Raw genomic sequence first — 11965 nt, 5'->3', positions numbered from 1 at the left:
CTTCTGGTTAGATAATTTCACTGAGGCAGAGACAGGATGATGCCTGATGAAGCCTCTGGGCACAACAACCACAGAAACAATCGTTCAACCAGATTGCCAACCAGCACTGCAGTGTTTTCATCCCTCTAAGCGTTTAGTTGTGATCATGCCCAAAAGGCCCAGTTAGGACTGAAGGCAGTAGCCTGTCAGAGCCGTACAGGGGTGTGTGGATCCAAGTCAACGAAGAGTGGCCAAAGTCTGGAACAGAAACAACACCGGTGTGGAAAAAACACTGGCAAAGAGGTATTTTGATGGGAGGCAGTTTTAGGCACGGACAGCCATTCTGTATAAGCTGAACAGAAGCAGCACAGAGGCAAACTCACACATAAACAGAAACCCTTACTTTATTGCATCCAGGTTGCCCCTCTACGCTTGCGTGAATAATTCACAAAGCCATTCATGTTAAATCGGAAAAAAACCCAAATGTGTTCTTCAGCTGCTTGAAGAACCCCCTTCTCTGCCTGGGATAGCAGGGAGGAAACACGCCTGCTGACCCGACAGCCTGCTCCTAGTGACAGAGCTGCTGGCAAAGTCCTATCGTGAATGTGCTGAAGTTCATCCTTTGCACATATCTCGCACTCCCATCAAAGAGTTACCGGCAAAAACTGTTGACTTATTAAAAAAACAACAAAATAAAACAGCTTGCTCTCTTTGCCAAGTGGCCTTTGTCTTTTAAAAAGATATAGCTATTATAAGCCACTGATCACCTGTCTAATGATAAATTAGTTTCAAATTACTTCCATCACTACATTTTATTTGTTTGCTCTGTAGTCTGTGAGAACACGCAGTTTCTCTGCCTCACTTTTACCAGTGAGCCTGTTCTCCTAAGAGAGGACGACTTTTATTCTTTCAAGCACTAGGACCATACTTTCAGCACGGGTAGGACAAGCACGATTTCACTGATGACAGGAAAAGAGCGCTAGTTTTAACAATTTTCCATGCTTTCATTTTTTGAAGGCCTATTTTATGCACAAAGGCTACACGTAGCCATGCTTTCTAGTGGAATATTTTCCAGTAAGAAGTGCAAACCATGAGAAAGAAACATCCCGTGAGAACACATCAGAGTTGATAAACTTAGAAGAAAACATTTTCATATATCCTTATTTTTCAATTTATTTCACAAAGTACAGTACATACAAAAAAGCCTCCGTTGAAATCATATGCTTCAAGTTTGTCTAAATGCTCCAAAGGGATCCAAAGAGTTTTGGTTTGTTTTTTAGCTTTGTGAGCAGTTCTCAAGATTCTTCATTATTTTCCTATAAACACTAGTAATAATGTATTTTTATGTCTGTAGTAAGAATACATTTACAGTTACTGCCTTAATATAAATGGCTGTGTAATGTAATGCATGATTTTAACAAGGGGTTGGATTGACTCAAAGACTGAGAAAAAGCATGTGTAAAATTCTCATCAGTCTTACCACATCGCTTTTCTGAGTGATTTATTTTTACATTCCTTTGGCTATACTTATCTTATCCTGCTTAATTATCAGAGCCTATCGAGTTTTGGCGGTGTGGAGCATTGGTGCAAACTTGGTTTCCAAGAGGAGGGAAATCTTGCTGAACCGACTCAGGAAGAGAGTCCGGATGGTGTCACCTTGTGAGGCAGTCACACTCTCCCTTTGCTAAGTTATTGCACGCGTTATTGGCTTCTGGTAGGTCAGATCTAATAAAAAGTAGCTTTTCATTTGTCTCCTGTCACTGGATCTGTGCAGCTTCAGAATATCAAACAGTTTCCTCTTATGTAAATATCTGTATTTTATTGGAAGTAAATAGGGTCAGGGTAGTTATCCTAGGACTCCCTTTTATCTTCTGCTGTTGAGGAATGGCAGGTAGCCAGCAAACCACTCGGGGGGAGTTCTGCACTCTCTCATCTGTCTTCTGGCTGCAGGCAGGTCACGCTTTCCCTCCACCACTGTATTTGCTATAACTCCCCGTAAAAATTGATACCCTTTATACAAGGATTTCAGCTTCACTTTGTATCCGGGAACCCAAGTGGAATTTTACCTTCTGCTGTCAGGGACCTCCAATTCTTATTACACTGAAAATAAATATAAGTATCCCGGCTTCTGTGCCTTGCAGCGTGTATTGACAGAGCTGCAGCCTTGTGTGTTGTCTCCAGCAAAGATGAGGGCTCATGAGCACTGTGTGCTTCACAAACACAGTGCCCAGGCATGCCCCACCTCAAGATATTTAACTTCAATAATTTAGAAATTTAGGTTCTCGGAGTTCAGCAACCCAGCTACAATTAAAACCCCGAGCTTACTTTCTCCTTACAACAGATGGGAAAATGCGAACACATGAGAACGACAGTAACAGAAGCAAGCAGAAACGGAGGGGATTTAAGCTAGAACAGACAACAGGAAACACACTGTGGTGGAGACAACTGCAGGCCACAGAAATGCACACGTCCCACACAACCTTGAGTGTATTAGAGGTGCCTGTGCTGAGGTGACTCAGTGAGAAGCTGAGTCTGTAATGCTGGAGGGAGATGGAGGAGGAGAGGGATCTCCTCTAATGCAACGGTCGTATAAATAAATCCCAGGGGCAAACATTCCCAGGTGTTTGGCACTTGGTTTTCATTTGGATACCCTAAGCACAGGCTTTGTGGTCATTTAGCCTCCCATCTAGAGCAGAATTTTATCACTTGGAGCGTAACAGCTGAGACTCCTTGATAGTCTTGGAAACAGGACCTCGAGACCTTCCTAGCGAGAAATACACTTGCATGTTTTTCAGTGAGACATCTCAGTGCTCGTTCCTGCAAGTTGCTAAATTTGCTGGCCTTTATACAACAAAATATTTCAGTGCGTACTTAAAGCTTGGTTCTGTAGCAGTAGAGGAGCATCAGAAAGCAATCCAGCAACGGTCTTCCCTTCATGACATTAAAAGCATTTGCACTCAGCTGGCCACCTAGAAACCTTCACCACTGTGCTAATGTGGAAGGAGTTTTGTGAGTATCTGAGCGGTGCTATGCGTCAAGCACAGGAGGAGATGCAGACACCATTGTCAGAGCAAAGCCAGACAGACAATCCATCAGACATGAGAGAATCTGCCACATCAACACAAGGAGCGGCACCACAAGGATGGCACCTCCTTCTACTGCCCACCGTGACCTGAGGCCAGGCAGCTTGGCTTTCTACTGCACTTGGAGAGGAGAAAGAGTGAAGGAAAAATATATATGTATTACTCCAGAATTTAACGATCTCTTTAACGACTTACGCTTCCAATATAAGAAAATTACCACTTAAAATGATACTGTACTTTGCTGTTCATGCCAGTATTTTAAGGAAGGACAAAACATGCTGATGTCCAGTAAATTAATTTACCTTTTCATCTTTTTTTTTTTTTTTCTTAAGTGATACTAAGGCTTGTAGTTCCCCAAAGAGCATTACTAAGGTTCTAGTCCTCACGGCAGTGGCAGACAGGCGTACAGCGCTGCCACCTCCTGGTCCCACAGCCAGAGCCACCCGTCCCCGTTCGACAGGTGAAGCAGACCGGGCACCGTAACGCCTGCGCTTGGTGCGCCCGCCACCTTCCCGTGTCACACGGACGATGCCAAGAGCCAGGGCGCAACGTGCCAAGAATAACTTAAAAGCCCAAACGTGTAAGACAGCATCTGGATAGAAATCAGCCTCAGCTCAAATCTAACATAAATGTATTTTTTATCTAGATATCTCTCCTTATAATCCATATTTTAGAAAATTGTATTAATCAAGTAACTGCTCCGTTTGTCTCGTGTTTTAAGTATAACATACACTTGATTTTACGTAAAGTGTATTTATGTAAGTGTACATACTTAACATCTTATCATAGAACCTTCATGGTTGGAAAGGACCTTTGAGATCATCGAGTCCAACCATAAACACACGCAAAAAATACCCAACAAAAACCCAACAACCTACAATCTCTGCCCTTCAGACCATGCCCTGAAGCGCCACATCTAGACATTTCTTAAATACCTCTAGGGATGGTGACTCAACCACCTCCCTGGGCAGGCTGTTCCAGTGCCTGACCACTCTTTCAGTAAAGTAATTCTTCCTAATATCTAATCTAGACCTCCCCTGCCGCAACTTCAGACCATTTCCTCTGGTCCTGTCATTCTTCACCTGGGAGAAGAGGCCAACACCCACCTCTCTGCAACCTCCTTTCAGGTAGCTGTAGAGGGCAATGAGGTCTCCCCTCAGCCTCCTCTTCTCCAAGCTAAACATGCCCAGCTCCCTCAGCCTCTCCTCATATGACCTGGTCTCCAGACCCCTTCCCAGCCTGGTAGCTCTCCTCTGGACACGCTCCAGCACTTATGTAAAGTTATAAATTATATGAGTAAAAGGGACTGCCCGTAGCCATATATCATAAGCATATTTTTTTTTAAAAAATCTATTATATAACACTATGAACACGGTATTTAACGTATGAACAAATGAATGCTCATGACATAGTTACAAAATAAGCTGTTTAACAGATGTCCGTATGAACTTAAAAGGTAGTATGCAATAGCTATCCCATATCAAAAGAAATATACCTTTCTAAATTATCTAATGACGTATTTCTTAAAAGTCCAATATGCAAGGATATAGTATTTCCCCCAATGTTACTCTATTTAATATCCACCATGTAGATATTAATGTCTTTCCGCACACGCATCTTTCGTATAGTCAAATTCAAATACCAAGGGATATCAGCCGATGTCAATAATCCACAATTGCACACAAATCATGACTACTGATCAGTAAAGCAATTATCATATTAAAAGAGTTCAACAGAGCTCAACATACTGTAAAATTAGAAATCAGTCAATACTACAGCCATTATATAGAACATCACTGATTGGATGTACTAAATGCTAGCCTTGATGACAATTGATCATGATGAACCCTGCTCACAGAGGAGTCTGGTACACTAATTGAAGAGCCATTGTTAAATAGAATGATAAATATAAGAGGAGGAAGAGAGGAGAGGAGAAACGGCTACAAAGCTAAGGACCTTCCTTTCTGTACCTCAACAACAATAAAAAAGCAAAGACCCAGGAAGGCCTCTCTCTCTACCATACATCCACTAACTTCTAAGCCTACTTTTCCAAAACCAAATGAACCTGGGAACCCCTCGCAGGTCATCTCCACAATCTGTGCCACAGCTGGGAAGCATGCTCAAAAGAGCCTGCACAATGGGTTTTTCACCTCAGCACAAACATTTCCAAAAGCAAATCCCGCAGAGAGGCTAGAAAACCCAGAGGTCCCATCCATAATGCATCTGTGACCTATCTCCATTGGCCTACTTGAAATCAGATCTCAAACCACACACATAACCAAAATATGTTACTTAGAGTGCCTTGAGGCTAACAAAAACCCCACCAGGTGAAGATCTGCCCAGGCTGCTTTCCTCGCTTTCATTCATAGAATGGTTTGGGTTGGAAGGGACCTTAAAGATCATCTAGTTCCAACCCCCCTGCCATGGGCAGGGACACCTCCCACTAGACCAGGCTGCTCAAAGCCCCATCCAGCCTGGCCTTGAACACTTCCAGGGATGGGGCATCCACAACTTCTCTGGGCAACCTGTTCCAGTGTCTCGCCATTCTCAGAATAAAGAATTTCTTCCTAATATCTAATCTAAATCTACCCTCCTTCAGTTTGAAACTGTTAACCATCATCCTATTGCTACACTCCCTGATAAAGAGTCCCTCCCCATCTCTCCTGTAGGCCCCCTTTAGGTACTGGAAGGCTGCTATAAGGTCTCCTTGGAGCCTTCTTTTTTCCAGGCTGAACATCCCCAACTCTCTCAGCCTGTCTTCATAGGAGACGTGCTCCAGCCTTCTGATCATCTTCGTGGCCCTCCTCTTCACTCACTCCAACAGGTCCATGTCCTTCTTGTGTTGGGGGCTCCAGAGCTGCACGCAGTACTCCAGGTGGGGTCTCACCACAGTGGAGTAGAGGGTCAGAATCACCTCCCTCGACCTGCTGGCCACGCTTCTTTTGATGGAGTCCAGGATGCAGTTGGCTTTCTGGGCTGTGAGCACACATTGCCGGCTCATGTTGAGCTTGTCACCAACCAACACCCCCAAGTCCTTCTCCTCAGAGCTGCTCTCAAGCCATTCTCCACCCATCCTGTATTTGTGCTTGGGATTGTCCTGATCCACGTGCAGGACCTTGCACTTGGCCTGGTTGAATTTCATGAGGTTCGCACAGGCCAACTTCTCAAGCCTGTCCAGGTCCCCCTGGATGACATCCCTTCCCTACAGCATGTTGATCGAACCACACAGCTTGGTGTCGTCAGCAAACTTGCTGAGGGTGCACTCAGTCCCACTGTCCACATTGCCAACAAAGATGTTAAACAGCAGTGGTCCCAGTACCAATCCCTGAGGAACGCCACTCATCACTGGTTTCCACTTGGACATCAAGCCATTGACTGCAACTCTTAGAGTGCAGCTCTCTAGCCAATTCCAATGAGCAGTCCATCTGTCAAATCCATGTCTTTCCAATTTAGAGATCAGAATGTCATGCAGGACAATGTCAAATGCTTTGCAAAAGTCCAGGTAGATGGTGTCAGTTGCTCTTCCCTTATCCACCAACACTGTAACACTGCCATAGAAGGCTAGCAGATTTGTCAAGCGTGACTTGCCCTTGGTGAAGCCATGTTGGCTGTCACCAATCGCCTCCTTATTTTTGATGTGCCTTAGCAGAGTTTCCAGGAGAATCTGCTTCATGATCTTGCCGGGCACAGAGGTGAGACCAACTGGCCTGTAGTTCCCTGGGTCTTCCTTTTTTCCCCTTTTTGAAAATGGGAGTTATGTTTCCCCTCTTCCAGTCAGCGTGACCTTCACCAGACTGCCACAACTTCTCAAATATGATGAATAGTGTCTTAGCAACTTCATCTGGTAGTTCCCTGAGGACCCATGGATGTATCTCATCAGGTCCCATTGATTTATGCACTTTCAGGTTCCTTAGGTGGTCTTGAACCTGATCTTCTCCTACAGTGGGCAGTTCTTCATTCTCCCAGTCCCTGTCTTTGCCTTCTGCGACTTGGATGGCATGGCTAGAGCACTTGCCGGTGAAGACCAAGGCAAAAGAGTCATTAAGTGCTTCATCCTTGTCCATGTCTCAGGTGACCAGGTCTCCCGTTTCCTTCCGAAGAAGACCCATATTTTCCCTAGTTTTCCTTTTGTCATCAACATACCTACAGAAGCTTTTCTTGTTGCCCTTGATGTCCCTGGCAAGATTTAACTCTACCTGGGCATTAGTTTTCCTAACCTGATCCCTGGCTGCTCAGACGATTTCTTTGCATTCCTCTCAGGCTACCTGTCCTTGCTTCCACCTTCTGTAGGCTTCCTTTTTCTGTTTGAGTTTGTCCAGGAGCTCCTTGTTCATCGATGCAGGCCTCCTAATGTTTTTGCCTGGCTGCTTCTTTGTTGGGATGCAGTGCTCCTGAGCTTGGAGGAGGTGATCCTTGAATATTAACCATCTTTCTTATCCCCTCTTCCTTCCGGGGCTTTATCCCATGACACTCTACCAAGCAGATCCCCAAGCAGATTCAGGGCAGGCTGCACAAGGAGGAGTTTGAGTAAAACAGCGGGTCATTAAATTCGGCACTAACTGCTTGCTGTTCTCACTGCAGCTCAGGGAAACGCATGCTGGTAGAAAACAAGTTCAGAACATCTCCCATATTCTGAAAACATGTTTTCTTCTGAAAGCGTCTGCAGTTGCAGATCAGGAGCAGAGAGTATCAAGGCACTGAAGAAACTCATCAGAGCAAATGCAAGTGTTGTACTGCCTTCAGGACCATCCCGGGGCTTGCTGCCTCTACTGAATTTTAAAATACAAACAAAAGCTATGGGTATGGGTCAAAAAGGTATGGGTCAGACCCATACCTGGTTATGAAGCAACTAAAGGACAGAAGTATTTCTGATTTTTGGTTTGTCACAGGGAAGCGACAGCCTGTGGAAACCCACACCACAAACACTGCTGAAACTTAAAACAAGCACAAGGTTTGCTAGTAAGTACACCATGACTGATAATCACAGATCCGGTGTTGGGGGTATGCAGAGTTAATTTCTGCGTTTTCGTGGCTTCCTGGCAATGTAGGTGGAATAACAGGCTCGTTCGTGGGAATGTAGGGCCAAGCCTGCTTTGAAATGAAACGTTTGCCACCGCTAACAATTTGGTGGCCAACAAGAGGCCACTAGATGGCACCCTTTGCACAGTTCTTACCGTGTAAGAGGCAAGGGGTGGAAGACGTAAGTGCACACGCAGGGATATACAATTACTGAAAACACGCCTTAAAACAACAGCGATTCAGGAAAAAGAGGTGTCTCTAAGAAGGTAGAGCAGGTCAGCAGAAGACGGAGAGAGAAGAGCATTTCAGACATTCCCAAAGGTAAGACACAGCTGTAGAATAAGACATTTGCAGTCAAGAGAATAAAGGACTCGAGCTACGCCGATCTGTCTTAACGTCCATGTACGTTACAGTGAAAGATTATTAGATGTTTTAGCAAACTCCGATTCAGTTCTCCCAGAGTACAAGAGGTCACTAAGTTGCTTATCACTACGTCTTCTAATAACCTGTAATGCTTCTATTGTTATAATTAACTCATGTTTCTCATGTCGGCGCTATGCTCCAAACAGATAGGAGGCATTTAGGCATCCCTTTATATACATATGAAGTGTGAGTGTGTATATTTATATACACACTCACACATGCAGAGGAAAAAATATGTATATTTATATATATTTAAAAAGAGACCTCAAAACTTCTGGTCCCATCTCGTATTTGAGTCACATACGTTCCTGGAGGCCCAGGAAATTGAGAGAACTTATCTGAAAAACTGCCTCAAATACGTTAAGGCAACGATGGTCATTTACACAGAAACTTACCTTAGACTGCTTTAACACTGTACAGTTACAACGCTTTTCAGGTAGCAGAGCAGTACAATATTTTTAAACATGAATAGTGATAATGTCCAAATAACCAGTCCAGACTTCAAAACACAGAAATGTGACCCAGACGTTGTAGCTATTTCAGTCCACGCTGTCTTTCAGTCAAAGCCTAAATCATCTTTACAAGTTCTACTCCCAACCAAGGAAAACTCAGGTAATAGTAATGTGAACATCCAAAATGGTGCTTTCAGAGGACTCCCTCTCAAGCTCCAGTTTTGGAAGCCTGTCTGAGGAAGGGGAAGCAGTTAGACACAGTGACCCAGCCTTTATGGCATTCTGAGAGTTGCCCTTCCTTATTCAAGGCTTCGGGACTCTAAATACAAGGGTAATATATATAAGAAAATAATACTCTAAATACAGTACTGTAAATTTACTACTCTAAATACAGCTCCAGCCTTCAGCCCAGTGCAGAAGCAGGGTTGCGCCCAAGTGACGTAAGGTCCCAGACTACCCTAGGACCCCCACTGCATAGACAGATTCTGCACCGCACCTTGGGCATGCTGGGTGAGTTTTATTAAGGACCTAAAGGTGGAGTTTATTAAACATATCTGCTTTTCAAACCATACAGCTGATCAGACCCTGATGTCTTCAAAAGTTAGCATAAGCAGCTATCTTGACCCTCTGGTTCACCCCCACAGCAAGAAGGCCTGATTTTATTCACTCATTCCGACATACAATTATTGTCAGCTCACGACCCACTGTCTTGGGCATCCCAGAAGTTCGGGATGAATGCACCTAGGACGGCTTTGGTTTGTTTCCACTTCGTCAACATGACAGAAGTGCCACAGCAACAGTTAGCATCACTTAGATGCTCCCTACGTAGGTATTAGCCAGCAGCACCGAATTAGAAAGCAGGGCTAAGGTTTACAATATAGGTCTTCCCTACACTGATTAGATGTATCAGAAGACAGTCATATTTTATTTGGAGAAAAGGCCACGCCATCAATCAAACGTGCAAGGCTCATCAGGTAAGGAGCTGAAGAGCAAACACGTTAAATGGTAAACAATAGCGGAAGTTTGCGCTCTTGAGGAAGATGGAGCCGCGGGCTTCTCCAAGATGATGATACATCTTGTCTATGGAGCTTACACAGCTAGCAAATTAAAAAAAAAAATATAAAAAAAATTAAAAACCCCATTATTTACACTGACTGATTTTTTTTAAGGGTTTTTGGTTTGAGGGGTTTTCTTTGTGTTTTTTTTGTTTGTTTGTTTGTTTGTTTGCTTGTTTTTGAGTGCCTGATCCACTGAAATACTCATTCTCTTCCATGTAAGCCTATCACTTGGCACAAATTAGCGTGAGTCTGTGCTACATTTGATGTTGCAAAGGTACGGAGTGAAAATGGAGCTCAAACAGCTTAGCAGCCTGGTTCCTGCAAGACCAAGCAGAAGATAAGCAAAGAGGAGGAGTAACAGAAGTGTGAGTTCTTTGTGAAAAATAAGCTGCAGCTCACTAGCTTCCCACTCACATGTTATTAGAATGTCTTCTTTTTGCTGTTACCACGCCTTCCCGCTGGAGGAGGAAGACACACTTATCTGTGGTATCCTTTCGGAAAAAATCAGTTCCTCCACATTCTCAGCCCTTTAAGGGCAGCATACACTTTCAGTTAATAGCAATTTCCAAGGCCGCTGCTGATAAACACAAATGAAATACAGAGTAGCAAGGGAAAGGAAAGGAGGAGATGGAAGGTAGGTAGAGAAACCACCACCAAAACCCAGAAACATTTCTTTAGAGCAGGGCAAGACAAGGTAGTCTTGACTTGTCATTGACAGGTTCTTGGGTTCATCATTTGCCTTCAACTTACCTATTCTATACATAAGTACCTACTGCACAGAGTTTTTAGCATCTTTTGTCGAGACAGCCAAAAAAAGGCAGAGAAAATATAGACGACCCCACCACTCCTGCCACAGCTCAACAGGTGACATGGAATACTTGTACATTCAGAGGTCCAAGCTATACTTTTACAAGACTTGGAGGCCTAACCATAATGACGATCACGCATTCCAGGACTCTTCTCCTCTTGGTGAGCTGGGGTAGTGTTGCATGACAGGAAAAAAGGCACATCATCTCTTACAGAAGCAGAGCCCAAATGAGAAAATTTCTGTTCCAACAGTTCTCCTTTATCTCCCCATCTTTTCCTGCTTCTGGCCCCTCTTGTTGCCTGTTCTGTTTTACCTTTGAGGAAGGCGGCACACAGTAGCGTGGGAAGGATGCTCCCAACACTTGTCTTAACCCCTTGCATACAACTGCAGTCTGTTAGCAACTCTCAGACATCAGTTACACAGGAGAAAAAACTCCCAATTTTAAACTCTGCCACACTGAAGAGACTTAACGGTTGTCAGGATAGTCTGTCACATGTCTTCAGATTTTTATACTTTGAAACTAAATCAACAGCTTCAAGAGACATAGAAGCACAGCTTACTGCGGTTGGAAGCAAGCAGACCCCTTACACAACAGAAGGGCCTACAAGAGTTTTCCACTGTAGTGCTCTCCCTACCTTGGTGGCCAATAGCTTTCTAAAAGGGCAGTTTCTCCTACTGCGTACCTCCGACACCAAAAATTTGGACTGACTGATCCACCAAGAGGCTTCACACACCTGTAGCAGCTAAGCCTGGGGGTGATAAGCCTAAGAATTAGCTTTCTAGACTCCCCTGGGCTGGGCAGTGTTCTATCTGCGCACCTGTCTTTCTGCAGGGTGTATTTGTGCTCACCACGACAGGTCCTCCATCCCTGCCGAGACCTCAGTCCAAAGGCTGCTGTCACAATAAGCCTTATTAACTGTCCTTACCAACTCGTCCATTTTAAAGCAACTTGGGCAAAATAACACCTACTCATGTGTGCTTCATTAGTGATGTTCAGATCATTACAGAAGCCAGATTCTTCCACGTGGGAGCTACTCAACAGGAGAATGAAATACCATAGGGGACAGGAATATTACTGTCTCAGATTCCTAGAGTGCACGTGCTCCATTTATTTTTGGAGGGTGGGCTTGTCAGAGAGCAAAC

Source organism: Larus michahellis, chromosome 5 (genome assembly GCF_964199755.1).
Source record: "Larus michahellis chromosome 5, bLarMic1.1, whole genome shotgun sequence".
Lineage (NCBI taxonomy): Eukaryota > Metazoa > Chordata > Aves > Charadriiformes > Laridae > Larus > Larus michahellis.
The sequence above is the reverse complement of the archived record's forward strand: the minus strand, read 5'-3'. Positions refer to the sequence as shown.